Genomic DNA, 11,228 nt, shown 5'->3' with positions numbered 1-11,228 from the left:
GGGAAAGAAACAGGATATAGACAGAAAAAAATGGGGTTTTTTTATGCATTTACTGACTGAGAGGGTCCTGAGACTAGGGAGGAAAGGGCGTCCCTGCCAAAGTTTAAACGGACATGGTTGCAAATATTAACTGCAATCAGGTGCACCCCCAAGCCCCTCCCTTTACCCCTCCCCTTCCCCACAGCATTCACTGTCAGTCTCTGGCAGTTGGCATTAAAGTCACTTTAACGGTCTCTAGTCTGACCCCTTTGTCTCCCAGAGGAGGTCACCAAGGCTGACGCCTGCCCCTCACCGCCCCCAGAGACGAGGCTTAGTGGACTGGGGCTGGGAACTCTGACTTGTCACCTAGAGCATCCAGGAATCCAGGCGGTCAGCCATCGAATGTCCACCGACAATGGCCGGCTTCTGCAGAACATTTCTGGTGACAGAAGATGCACTTGGGGAGATGGCGACCTGACTGCAGATGGCGGTTTCATGGACTGGAGGGCCTCTCGCCCGCGGTGGGGGGAGCATGGCGGACAAAGAGGGAAGGGTGTGCGGGCTTTGGGAAGGTCTCTCCGGACCACGCAGGCTTTTCTCCCACTAGAACTGAACACTCGACTCCCAGCTTCCCCCGGGCTGAAGAAACCTGCCTCTTTCTCCTCACCAGCAATGCAGGTAAAGTCTCTTTTAAACCACCTAACTGGTAAAATATCACTGCGCTTCAATAAGCCTTTCAATAAGCCGGGAAGGGGACCTTTCTGTCACATTAGAGAAAAGCCTTCAAACACCTTTCCTATTTTTAAAGACTCTGCAGGGCGAGTCGCCTGGGCTTGCTGAGTTGCGAGCACAAAGCGGAACTGGTGGGTCCTGAGGATGTATTGATCAGGGGCTCCTTTTGCCACTTTCTTACAGCCAAAGTCCACCTCGTCTTCTGCCCCCGTGAGCTTTCTCGTCGCTTCAAAAATCCCTTCCTCTGAGAACAAACTTAACTTACGTTTAAAAGGAACACGTATAAAAAATGAAATAATAAAATAAAATAAAACGAACACGTGTATTGATAGCCTGTCGATTCCAAAAATTATTTGAGCAGATGTTGTATCTATAACAAGACATCGGCAAAGAAAAGAAGAAGAAGAGAGAAGCGACACTTAAAAAATTAGATTAGGCAAAACCTATGCCACAAATAAGCTTAAATAATTCTCTAACATCAGTTTTTTATAATACACGCTCCTGGCTGTTGGTGTTCTGATCACGCAGCATTACCTGGCATGCCACACGTCTGCAGCCACCCTGCAGCCAACCGGACATTTGGGATGGTCCTCACTCTGCCCCCGAGCCCTTCAGAGGCTCCCGATGTCACTTCAGGGTGTGTGTCTGCACTGGAGTGTTTCTTCTGATCCTGAGATTCTAGAGAAGTTCTACCTATTCAGGTCTATCCTGAGCCAAGGTCAGGCTCAAACATTCAGAGGCTCCTCCTCCCCGACGGTAGAGAGTATAGGACATGCCAAACACCTCCCAGAAGATGCTAGAAGGTCTGAGTAAACCAGGCCCCAGCGCTGCCTCAAACACCTCGGCTCTTGGAGAGATGGAGGAGGAAGTAAGCCTGCCCCCAACCAACCTGCCTCTCGGGAAAAAGACAAGGTCCCAGAACCGGGGTGCCACAGGAACAGCAATTTAACCATTTAACCCTGTTAAAATCACCGTTTAAATCAATGAGAGAATGTGATTGTTTTTATAAAAATGTATCTGTCACGCATATTCCATAACGAGACCGTCACTGTTTCTCGACCTTCCCCTTTCCAGTCTAAATAACCTCCGCGTTTGGCAAAACACCAGCTCTTTGTTCTCAAAAAGAAAAGAGAAGAAGGGCAGAAGGGCATTTAAAAAAAAATAGAGATGGGGAAGAAAAGTTATCGTCTATTTATACACACTCGGTCGACAACCAGCGCTGGGCACTGAGAGAAGGAGGTGACAGGCACCCGCTCGACAAAGGACGTGAGCAGAGGCCTCCCGGCCAGCGAGCTGACGGCCGGGACTTTCCGCAGTTTTTGATCTGCGGGTTGCGACCTCGTCGTAGGTCATGGAATCAATATTAAGGGTCACGACCAGCACTTTTTAGAAGTGAAGCAGAAAGGAAAAGGCAGAGCGTCTCCCACACGGTGACAGTGGGCACCGTTCTGTGTGGTTTTATTAGTCACGCTGTGCACTTGGGCTAGTCTGCGATTTAAAATAGGTTTCTGTCCGCGATTTAAAATATGTTTCTGTCAGGGGTTCACGGTCAAAAACATTTGAGAAACACTGCCTTAACAGACTCCACCCTGTCCTTCTCTTTGAACTTATAAATTTACTTCAAATCATGGAGTTGGTGCTTGAAGGCACAGGTTCTACAGTGAGACCACGTGCTTTCGATCCTGACTCTCCCACTTTCTAGCTGTGTAACCTTGGGTGAGCGACTTCACCTCTCTGTGTCTTAAGTTTCTTTACATATAAAATGGGTATTATAAGAATAGTGCCGACTTCTAGGGCTATCGTGAAATTTAAATGAGATGTAAATATATAGAGAGCATGCCTGGCTTACGGAACGTGCACAGTAAATGTATTTAAACTGCTATGTCATTAATTTTCGACTAGTTCTCCATAGAACAAAAACATACAGCTTCATAGGGAGGCAATCTCCTAATTTCCTAGAACCGCCTTAATTTCCAAACATATTCAAGCTTATTTTTTCCCCTAATTTGCCCTAGAATTAAGTGTCTTTGAAAATGACAGTTGAACTTAAGAATAACAAACACTTCTACAGTCAACGGTACTATACAAACCTCCAGAGAGTTGAACTCTGATTTTTTTTTAAATTAAGAGCCACACTTGGATGGGAAACCCAAGGGCGGGTAGCTTTTCATGCAGAGACAGCGCTGGCCTTTGTTCTGAAGACCGCGGCCGGCTCCTGGCGGAAGCCTCGCCATTGCGGGCTCTCAGATGAGCGGTCAGACTCCACTGCGCCCCCTGGCCGGGGCACAGGGATGTGCAGGTTTCTGAGTATCAGTGCGTCAAACCCGAACCAAACAGAAACGCCAAGGATTCGAAGATTCTTCGTGGAGAAAGAGCTCAGAGCAAAAGAACTGGTTTGAGACAAATTTTCCAGTAAGAAAGAACACAAAAAATTCGACAAAGGAAACCAAAGGTGTCGACATTAATTTTGTTTGTGTGCTTCGTGCTATGTCGTTCCATAATTCAGTGTATTATCGGTTACATATTTAAGAGGTATCTGAGGGAAAAATGGGAAGCTTATTACTGTTATCTTTTATTAGACCAAACAGATTTTTTCACTGCAAAGCAGTGTCCCTTGGGAAATACAGAAAAGACCAGGCTTGTTACTATAGTAATATTTCTGCCATACCAATAGCATAATATACTATTAATTACAGCACATTTATACATTTATATTAACAAGATAGATAGCACTTAAACCTAGTTTTTTGAAGGCACGGCAAGTCGGGGGATATGGAATTTATCTACGTGGGTCGAAGGCTACATTTTCTGGATTCCATTACCCAGAATCCACATTGAACACTGCGCCATAATAATCTTGTGCTTATTAGTTATAAACATAAGAGCAACTCTGAATATTTGGACGGTAATCAAGTTAGGTAACTGTTCCCTAGAAATAGTGAGGATGTTTTCATGTTTCAAGAAAGATCCAGAGATGAATAGAAAGTCTGCTACGTCTGAGTAAGAAACATAGCGAACATAAGTCTTAATAGCATAATTTAGACTTGATTAAAATGGATAAAGAACACAGATGTGGAAGCCCCCATTTGATGCCAGACTGATATTTTCCCCCTCTTGATTTAATTCGCTTTGATTACCCAATTATTCCTAAATCCTTTCACTCAGTTTCAGCTCCAATAAAACTGATAACAATGCTAACTCATAATGCGATTTTTCACTTCAGTCTCATGATACTGCTTCATAAAAGCAGCCCCACAACGTAGCAAAATTATTCCAGGCTGTGATATCATAACAGGGGAAAAAAAAAAAAAAGGTGGTGAGAAGTGTATGCTTGGTAAATCAAAGTGATTTCACTTTCAAAAAAATTGAAATGCTAAGAAATATTCAATCTAGTAACTATCGCTGACCTAAACAGAACCATTCCTAACATCCTAACCTCGGAAATGTTTATAAACATTATTGACTGACGGAACACTTGAAGAAGACATGGATGAATGAAAAAATAATAATAAAACCTGATTGATAAGTTAAAAACATGGCTCTTTTCGAAAGTAAATCCTTACCGAGTATAACAAGGTTGCCTGTCTAGCTAAGGTCTGTGAGCCTGGACAGGGAATTTGATCTTCCTCAATTTTCATCTTATCAGTAAACTGGATGATTTCTCAGATCCCTTCCACTTCTAAATTCCAGGATTTCTAATAAAAATTGTTACCAATTTCGATAAAAATTGGTAACAACTTCCCCGAGCACAAGCGCTCAGACTAAAGCAGCCCAGAAGACAATTCATGGGTGGTTTAAACAAACAAAACAAAAAATTCCTAGAACACACTCTCGAAATGCCTATGGCTATTGTTCCGAAGACCGCAGCCGGCTCCTGGCGGCTGGGAATCCAGAAAACAGTTCGTTGTGTTTAAAAACTCAAATTTCCTTTCGTTTCTAATCGCACAGCTTTAGGCAATACGAAAACGGTTGTCCACATGTGAGAACTTTACAGTTTACAAACTGTTTTACGTATACGACCTCATTTAGCCACATAACCACCCGTGAGAGCAATAGAACAGTTTGATAGCATTCGTTTTCACAGTCGCTATATGAACAGCCAACTGTTAATAGTACGAATATTAAAACAATCTTTTCAGGAATATGGTGTAGTCGCTCCCAGCAAGCGGTTCATCCACAAACTAGAATCCAGATCATCGGCGAGGGGGTTACATTCCCTCCCAAGTGCCTCTGGGACTTTTCCAGGGTTTGGGGATGCGGAGGAAGATGGAAAAGAAGGAAGATGGCTGACTCAGGACAGTATCGCGACCCTGTCTCCGTTCAACATCGAGAGACTCTCCTCGGTCCTATTAACAGGCAGACCTCGATATACACTCAGTCCAGTAACGAAGAGCTTAGGGTTTTAGTTTTTGTGTTTTTAAGATGATCAGCTCGAGGAAAATCTTGCTCCCATCACCTATATAAAGGCATCATGAAAAAGTTGCTCAGATGTTGAAGCAACTTCCATTTCTGCTCTGTCCCCGAGGTCAAAGCCACATCACCACTCACAGATCAGTTGTAGACATTTGTGCCAGATCGATCTGAATATGTCGAGGTCGTTTATCGAAATAGCAGTGCCTTTTAAATGTAAAGTTCGATCACCTACCTTCCTTACCGTTATTTAAGTCAAATGGGATCTTTATAAAAATATTTTGAAAACTACAAAACAATAAGCAAGTAAGTACAAGCTGAAACTTTTCAGCAATGCAGAAGTTACAGAATGTTATTGCTGGAAGGAATTATAGAGTCTCTTAGAAATTTTTCCCTCATTTTATAGTTGAGAAATTTGAGACCAAAAAGTTTAAATGACCGTGTAGACTCACAAGGCTCTGAGGACGAGAACAGAGTCCAGATTCCCAATCTGGTTCCTCCCGACTCGCAGGGCGGCAAAGCAAACCTCGCAAAGCGGCTACCTTCATCTGCCCCCTGCCGGAACGGGCAACTTGACCTGACAGCCCTCCACCTCGGACCGCCACCCAAATCTACCCGTATGAATCCGTTCAGACTTGTATATAGAGTATGCTGAATTTTTCCGACCTTAAAATTTGGGGAACATTATTCTGCTGATGCATAAAGAGAGTTGATTTTCACTCCCTCTTCCAACAGCTCGTCTCAGGGCACGGCAGGGTGAGACATCGAAAACCTTCCTGCCACAGGTCAACAGGGCTTCAGAGTGAAACTGAAAAGAAAGAGGTAGCCCAGCATACCTGGGCTCCCAGCCGCCTCGCAGGTCCCAGCACACGTGGGCTCCCAGCCACCTCGCAGGTCCCAGCACACCTGGGCTCCCAGCCACCTCGCAGGTCCCGCCTCCTTCGGACGCCTACAGTGTGTTCCCTTTACACCTTGCCCTGGGCCGTCTGCCTACTCACTGTCAGTTACCTTTGTTAGCAGGAGAAAGCTTGGTCTGGGGGAAGCAGAAGTGGGCCAGAGGCTTTCCAAGGGTAAGAGGGTAGCAGGGGCTCCACAGGTGTCACTCAAGAGCCAGACTGGTGAGCCTGGAGTCATCCCCAGCTTCGGGAGGCGGTGAGTCAGAGTGAGGGCTGCCAGGGGCAGCCTGAGCCCTCTCAGAGGAGCAGCGCCCAAGATCCCAGCTCAGAGCTGCCAGCTGAAGAGGCAACGGTTAAATGGCCGCCTAGGGCTAATGACCCAGGGCTTCCCCTGCCTGGGATCGCAGGAGCCCAGGCGGCTTGTCTGACCCAATGAGTGCGGGTGTGGAGAAGGAGCTCCCCAGTCCCCACCACGCACACGCCCGCGCATGCACACACACACACACGCACACGCACACCGCTGAAGTTCTCATCAGCCAGGCAGCTAGGCGCGTGAAGCAAATGACATCTGACTTAGAGAAATGCAGGAAGTGTGCCACTTCTTGCCTCTTGGTGTCCACACGAAGCCTCCTTCCTGGTATTTAAGTTCGGAGTGGACAGGCAGGAGCCACCCTGTCACAGCTGCTCTCCAGGCATGAGGCCTGGTGACAGCCGCCCCGGGACAAGATGGTTCCCTCCAGAGGGCCAGTCCTTCTGGTTAACTTCCTGTCACACCTTCGACATCAAAGAGTTTTCCGACTTCCTTTTATCATTCATAAAACACGGGTGTTTTGCTTTCCCCATGTGATCTGTGTTACTTATAAAGTGTCACATCCGTGCCACCAGGGCTCCAAGGCTGAGTTCTATCATCAGTCGATGCAAGGACTCCAGCACCACGGTGTGCTGGGGGCTGCCGATCGGCCTCATGTGTGGCCCGTTGGTGACTCGTTGGAAAGGGACACTCTTGAGTGCAGGCTTGCGAAGGCGGCACATCTTTTACTGCGTCCTTTGGACCTGTGAGGCCATCCTTCCAGTCCAAAGGCTGGACAGGCCCCGGGACGGTGCCTTTAACCAAACAGAGAAGGCAGTGCCTCTGGAAGTTGCTCTGGGTGTCAGCGCCAACCTCTGCGGCCCAACGCTGCCATGTTTTCATAAGCACGACCGCGGTGCCGTGGCCTCGGCTGCAGCAAGAGCGTGCAGCCCTGTTGTTCTCCTGTGGGGACCCCAGCGTCAGGTCTCACAGCACCTGGCCTGCGAGCGTGCGGGTCACACAGCGCTTCCGCAGGGGCACCTGCACGGTGGCTACCCATGTAATGGCTAGTATCTATTCATATGATAAAATGCTCTGAAACCATTACAATGACATTTTGGAAATTCTCCAGTCATTAGATGTTAATGATTGTGGGACAAGCCCCCTGCCCCAAACATAGTTAAAAAAAACAAAACAAACAAACAAAAAAACAAAACAAAACAAAAAAAAGAAAAGTATATACGGTACGATCCTTTTTTTTTTTTTTTGAATAATAAAACGGATACACGTGCATAGAAAACAATGAAAAGAAATCTGCCTAAATATTAACTGGGTTATTTGGGATCAAAGGTTGATGAGTGATTTTTATATTCTTCTTTTTTCTAAATTTCTAAATTGTCCAAATTCTCCGTAATGAACATTTCTAATCAAGAAACAAATGTTCTATTGAATGTACCCTAATGGCAAAGCAGTGTTAAATCGGGAGTAGCTGACAGAGCCCAGTCTCAAACATCAAACAGAACAGAACCGGCGAGGATCTTCCAGGGCAGCGAGCTACTGGGGTCTCGCTCTGCTTCGGCGCGTATTAAATTTCACGGAGACTCCTGCCAACGACATAAGGTCCCGTTAGCAGTTTCCTTCACTCGCCTCCCTGCAGGAGGACTGGTGTGAACTGTGAGCGCCCAAGACGCTGAAGGCCAAGACGCCGCAGTCAATGCCTAAAGGCTGTCGACATCCAGGATGCCGCCGGCGTGGTTCACATCTCTCTCCTCGGGAGAGTTGCCGGCATATAAGAAATAAACGATGCTCGCGCTGAGCAGGCACCACGAGACGGGGAGAGAGCAGAACAGATGGACGCTGAGGAGGAAACAGCGTCTGGTCGAGATCGAGGAAGAACCGTTACATCCTACCTGAAATGACTTAATTTCCAAAACACCGTATTGTAAATACCCTGTCAGTGGAGTTAGTTGGTTTGTGGGAAAAGGAGGTGAAGCGGAAATGGTCCGATAAAATACCACCGGTTTCCTCAAACAAATCTCCTTTGCTCTGATCTTCGCCTGCACGCCGCCCGGATGATGAAGGGGCGTGCTACAAGTCGCGTAAGATGTTCTCCGAGTAGCTTTGGGTTGCTGGAGAGCAGCTTTGCACAAAGGGGAAAAAATTCACTAAATGGCATCAAAAAATTGGCCCTTTTTAATCTACAAACTTCTACCCTAATTCGTGGCTTTAAATGCACCGTCACAGGATGACAGTAGCGATGCGGATAGAGGGTGTTCGTGAGCCGTCGAATAAAGAAATAAATGAGTTTAAGATGAATGCAAAGGAAAAAAAATGCAGATACTTGCTTACTCAGAAACAGGCTCAGGTTTTTCTGTTATTATTTTTCTTACAAAATTTTATAAAATCCCCAAACCTCTATAACAGAGGAGCAAATAAGTCAGCTTTCTGCCAGCGTCCAGATGCAGCCTGTGCTGTATCATTGGCCAGAAAATAAAATAGAAAAATCCGTACTTAGGACTGGGGTTGACTGGGGCTCGCGCTGTGTCTCCGTTCTCATTGCTGAAAGAACAGCTCAGAACTTTCCGCGCTAGGATTCAGCCGTTCGCTAATTTTCTCTAAGCTCAATTCATTTTCTAATTTCATCTCTTTGCAATCATTCCAGTGAGAAGCCACAGGTAGTGCCTCCACCTGTAAAGTAGTATTAATTAGCAGCCAACAGGGCGAGCAGGAATCATGTGCTCCATTTGCACGGCTAATGGTTCGGTTCATGAACGCTGGGGCTCAAAATATCTCATGCCAGCCAATCTAGAGAAAAACCATGTGATCCTGGTTACATTTAAGAACCTTTGGCTCCTACAGGCCGAGACAGTCACACCTTGAGCTGCCATGCAAATGAGATCGTCATAATTTCAAAGTTGGAGAGGAAGAAAATGAAGCAGCTGCTGTTTAATTTTTTATGGAGCCTACAGTTTGTCTCATTAGCTGGCAAATAGGATGGGCTGGGAACGAAAGCAGCTCCAGCCTCAACTCAGCACCAGAGGAAAATGGCCCGGATCGGATCACTCACTCCCATACGGGGCGGGGTCAGCATAAATCACAGCTGCTGGACTGGCTCCATCCTCTCAGGGACACACGACCTTCAGCACGTTACGGAAGATTCCAGAGCCTATTCCTTTATCTTAAAAAGAGGGATCTGAAATACCCAGTTCATCTCTCAGAGCTATGGCACACCCAAGGAGGTAAGGATCCCTAAGTGCTTTGAAAACTCTGAAAAGCTATTCAAGTGAAATGAGAATGACCTGATTGGTAAACTGAGGTCTAAGGGCAGGGGTTTGACCGGAATCACAGAGGTGCAGCCAGGAGGCTGGGCTCCCTCCCTCAGAGGCTCAAGGAAAAGCCCCACATTTGTCCATCTCTATTCACGGTGTTGCCCACCGGCTGAGATCTGAATGCAGAGCTGTCCAGCCCCGTCTCTCCCTACATGACCCGACCTCGGGAGGCCTTGAACTGTAGGATCTGGTTAGTCTCAGAAGGCAGGGACGGCCTCTGAGGCCGGGAGGTGTGCCTGTGAAGGTGGCGAGGGTCCAGACCGGCAGCGTGGACCTCGTCCAGGGCAGTCGCAAACCAGTGGGCAGGTGTGGGGCAGTGGGGGAGGGCTTCAAGCGACGTGTCGGAGTCTCGAAATTTCTCAGATCTCAACCTGGGTCAGGAAAGATTCTGCTTTTAAATCCATTTGGTCTTTCAGAAAGTGCTCAAGAAACCTGGAGAAGTGGTCTCTGCCAACAGCTCGTGTTCGTCCTTCGCCCCCAGAAGGACTGATTTCCTTCCTTCCCTCCCTCCCTCCCTCCTTTCAACTCAAATCACTATTTCTCATGAGGCTAAAGAGCCCATTTACTTCAGATTTTCTTGGCCCTAGCGGCCCCGGAGTTGCTTTGACTTCACGGGAAGACGGGTAACGCTCCACCATCTGTAGGTGACATCCATGAGCCCAACAGGCTCTGCCCCTCTCACCGGGGCTGGGTGAACAACCTTCCCACGAGACACCCTCTTATTCCTCCACTGGTTCATGTGGATGCACCCACAACACACACTGAAAATTCACCTATGGACCAACGCATGCGACAGCGGGAGTGCTGGTCAACCCCCACCTCCGTCAGTGAAGGAAAGACCGCGCTTCGGTTAGAGATTAGTGCACATAAAAAGGCGATATTTTTCTAATCTAACCTCGCAGACCCCATGAATTCTACTGAGAACATTGATTTAGAGTCTAAGAGTTCATTGTTCCATTTATCTTTGAACTTTGGCCTTGAGTAGAGAGCTTGGTACACAGGAGAAACAACACATTGTCGGGTTTTTTTTAGTTAGTGAATGTGAGACATTGTGCCAAGTGCTACAAAACAGATGAGGCTCCTGCCCTCCAGAAGCTGAAATCCGCACACAGATGACTGTGGGACAAGAGAAAGGCTGAAAAATGCCATATATACGCGATTAAAAGGGCAGGTGGCCTGTGCGCGTGTGTGTGTGTGCGTGTGCGTGTGTGCGTGTGTGCGTGCATGCGTGTGTGTGCGTGTGTGCATGCGTGTGTGCGTGTGCATGTGTGTGTGCATGTGCGTGTGTGCGTGCGTGTGTGCGTGTGTGTGCGCGCGTGTGTGCGTGTGTGTGCGCGTGTGTGTGCGTGTGTGTGTGCATGCATGTGCGCGTGTCGGGGGAGCATGGAGAACTGCAGTGAGAGCTGTGCATTTATCGAATTAGTTCGAAATTATAGGTTACGAGTCCATCTTCTTGACTAGAGTGCGCTTTTCACGGACACGGACCACGTTTATGTATGTTTGTGCAATCGGAATGGTATTTCGAAAATACTAAACTGATGTATTTTTCATTTCCTGATCACCCTGTTTCCTGCGGCCCTCGCGCATTGTCAG

The 11,228-nt window shown here is 47.2% G+C and overlaps 1 protein-coding gene across 1 annotated transcript in view; it reads right to left on the bottom strand.

The window, feature by feature from the left end:
- The window catches only part of SUSD4 (sushi domain containing 4), a 90,736-nt gene that overhangs the window by 48,031 nt on the left and 31,477 nt on the right, over positions 1–11,228 (bottom strand). The gene's annotated exons all lie outside the window — the stretch shown is intronic.

This window comes from Pteropus alecto, unplaced genomic scaffold (assembly GCF_000325575.1).
Source record: "Pteropus alecto unplaced genomic scaffold, ASM32557v1 scaffold65, whole genome shotgun sequence".
Taxonomy (NCBI): Eukaryota; Metazoa; Chordata; class Mammalia; order Chiroptera; family Pteropodidae; genus Pteropus; species Pteropus alecto.
This window is presented reverse-complemented; position numbering and strand designations above follow the sequence as displayed.